Source organism: Psammomys obesus, unplaced genomic scaffold (genome assembly GCF_907164565.1).
Source record: "Psammomys obesus unplaced genomic scaffold, mPsaObe1.curated_primary_1811, whole genome shotgun sequence".
Lineage (NCBI taxonomy): Eukaryota > Metazoa > Chordata > Mammalia > Rodentia > Muridae > Psammomys > Psammomys obesus.
Window position 1 is genome coordinate 3,985,533 of NW_026596095.1, and position 3,269 is coordinate 3,988,801.

Below are 3,269 nucleotides of genomic sequence, written 5' to 3' on the forward strand. Positions count from 1 at the left end.
TCTCTGAAGATGTATGAACAAGATATGCTCATGTCTGAAGTTCTATCAGTGACTTTCTTGTAGTCACTCAGAACATATCACACATCTGCATTGCATAAGTCAGGAAGTGTACTTCAAAGAAACTGCTTGGCTACTAATGGATCCATAATGATTTATAAACAAGACTTACTGTAAACCTTCTATTGCTATGCACAATGCTAAGCCCATGAAGAGGACATGAGTAAGACAGTCACTGACTTCAAGAAATTACTTTCATGAAGAATAGGGAAAAGCAATTTTATTTATCTTTTCATTGAAAATTCATACAATATATTCTGATTATGGTTTCCTGTCTCTCATCTCCTCTCAGATTTCCCTCACCACACTATCCAACTCCATGCTTTCTCTTTTTGTTTAGAAAGCAAACAGGCAAATAAAATAGACTTTTTTTTTTTTAAAGTGAAAAAGTGTCCAAAACATGAACACTCTCAGATTCAGGGTATCCGTGGTAGCTCATGCCAGTAATTGCAACGGTAAGGGAGGCAGAGGCAGGTAGATCTCTGTGAGATCAAGTTCAGCCTGGCCAGTGTACAAAGAAAGTCCAGGACAGCCAAGGAGGCCTACACAGAGAAACCCTGTCTCAAAAACAAACAAACAAAAGAAAACATGCAGACACACACAGACATAAAAACAAAATCCATAAAACACAAAACTGGAAACTGTAAGATTCTAATCAAAAAGAATAATAAGACAAAAACAAAACAACAACACCCAAGCAAACCAATATGAGACACTTACTTAGAAACACACCATTGACTTTGTTTTGTGCTGGCTATCTACTGCCGGGCATGGGACCTATACAAGCAGACAATTTCGAAGAGATTGAACTTATATGATAATAGCCAAGACTCGTTTGCTTACAGGCTTAGAGACCTCTGGAAGATGACCTGGATGTAAAGCATGAGAAGTGATAATCTAGGCTGATGATGGAAGACAGGATTCTAGCAGAGGGTAAGGTGAACATGTCTTGCATTGATTGGACACAGAACTATGGGGGGGGGTCATACCAATGAAGAAAAGCTTATGGTATATAGCATGTACAGAGGCTAGGGAGGCAGGCACTGAACATACTATAGATGACCTTGGGGGTACCTAAAAGGATGTGTGCTTTCTCTTGGTTTCCCAAAGCTTTTTTAGAAAGGAGATGCCATTTTTTATGTTGTATCTTTACCACGACTCTCTGGTTCCTGTAAGGATAAATTTGAAGAGGAAAAGATGGATGGCTAACAGAGAAATGGAACTAGGACCTGAGCGAACACGGTTTCTGAGAAGTAGAGATGTCACTGCATGCGGAACTGACTAATATCTGGCTTGGATGAATGTCAACCCCTTCCCAAACCAAAGTATATAATACAGAGAAAAATGTCAAAAAGGGAGGGAAGACGAGGAATTCAGCTTTGGATATTCTGAACTAGATATGTTTCTGAATTATCTGGGGTTGATTCCCAGTATTCACATGGTGGCTTATAACCATCTGTAACTCCAGTTCCAGGTATTCTGACTCCCTCTTCTGACCTTCATGGGCACCAGGAACACACATAGTACATAGGCATATATGCAGGATAAACATTCATACACATAACATAATCTAAAAAAAATTCAAAAGCATTTCCCTGGTGTTTAATTACATTTAGAAATATTTTAAAATGCTTATGTGCTATTACCACATCTTATTGGTTGCCATTCAAAAATCTTTTGTACATTTTTTCAAGTAGAGCTGTTTTATTGCATTTAAGAATTCATTACATTTTAATTGCTCTTTAGTTTTTGTTAGTGGTGTGTGTGTGTGTTGGGTGTTGGGTTGGATAGGAGCTTGTGGAGGTTTGTGTAACTTCTGTAGTTGTTTTCCTCCCACCTTTAATTAGGTTCCAGGGATCAAGCTCAGGTTGTCAGACTTGTGTGACAAGTTCCTTTACTAGCTGAGCCATCTTATTGTTACTGTCCCTGCTTTTTGCATTTTTTGAGTGTTTTCTGTTTTTTTTTCTTCACAACTCCTTTATTAGATTTCTGGTTTGCAAACATTTCCTCTCATTGTGTGACTTCAGTTTTTTGAAGAGTTTTTATTAAAGTACAACTTTTTTTAAAAAAGATTTCTTTGCAACATGTCTTTGATATCAGACCTAAGAAATCTTTGCCTAGATAGGTCACAGATCTTGTGTGTGTGTTTTCTTTTGTCATAATTTTAGGACTTTCCACTTACTCCATGATCTATTTTTAGGTGTGTCTGCTTTAATATGGTACGAAGAATAAATCAATGTAGTAGGAACAGAGAGAATGAGCTGTGATATGCAAAGGTCAGACAGAGCCCTTGGAGGAAAATGGCTAGGTTTAAGGAAGCAGGGCTACACAAGAAAGCACATTGCATCGAAGCCACCAGGAAAAGCCTGAATGGCCAGCACAGAGTACCAAGACAATCAATGAAATTGTCTTTCCAACCTGAGGTCACCAGTGAATTTAGGAAGAGCGTCTTCAGTCCAAACCTTCCCCTCAGAAGAACTGCGTGTAATCAATCTCTTTATAAGAATCTCCGCAACAATCGCTGAGAGGTTTGAAGCACTTTCCTTTTTTTCTCTTATGCACCCATCCCCTCCCCACTCCCGCCATAGCATTCATTACCTTTTTTTTTTTTTTTTTTTTTTTAAATCCTTTGGTTAACATACTAAGTAATGGGCTCCGTTATGACATTTTTCATCCGTATATGTCATCACATTTGTACTTAGTCATCCCCTGGGCACTCTTAAAAGGTCATTCTCGACTGAGGGTGGCTTAGGCAGATCCCTGGGGGCATTCCAGCATCAGATCCGGGGACAGACCCCCAGAAGGAGCCCCTGCCCTCCCCCGTGGGAACGCGCAACCACACTCTGCAGCAGGGCTTGCCAACCTGTCCCCACACCGGGGTGACCGCCGGTTAAACTACGGCAGATCGATTCCAATCTGAGCAGACCTCTAATCGGTTAAGGGAGTCCCTCAGCTCGGGCGTCCACAGGGTGTTTGGGAGCTACCGCCCTTAGTCCGGACGCCCGAGGGGATACGTGAGCCCCGGCTGGCCGCGAGCGTGGGCACGCTGGGCCCTTTCCGGGCGCACAGCTGGACGCGTTCCTGACCCTTGACCCCTAGCGTCCACAGGTCAGTCCGGGTCTTGGCGGGAGGCAGCTCCTGGAGCTGCCTGCCACTCCTCTCCGCCGGTCGTAAAATGCTGTAAAGAGCGCTGCGCTTTACGGCGCCGTAGG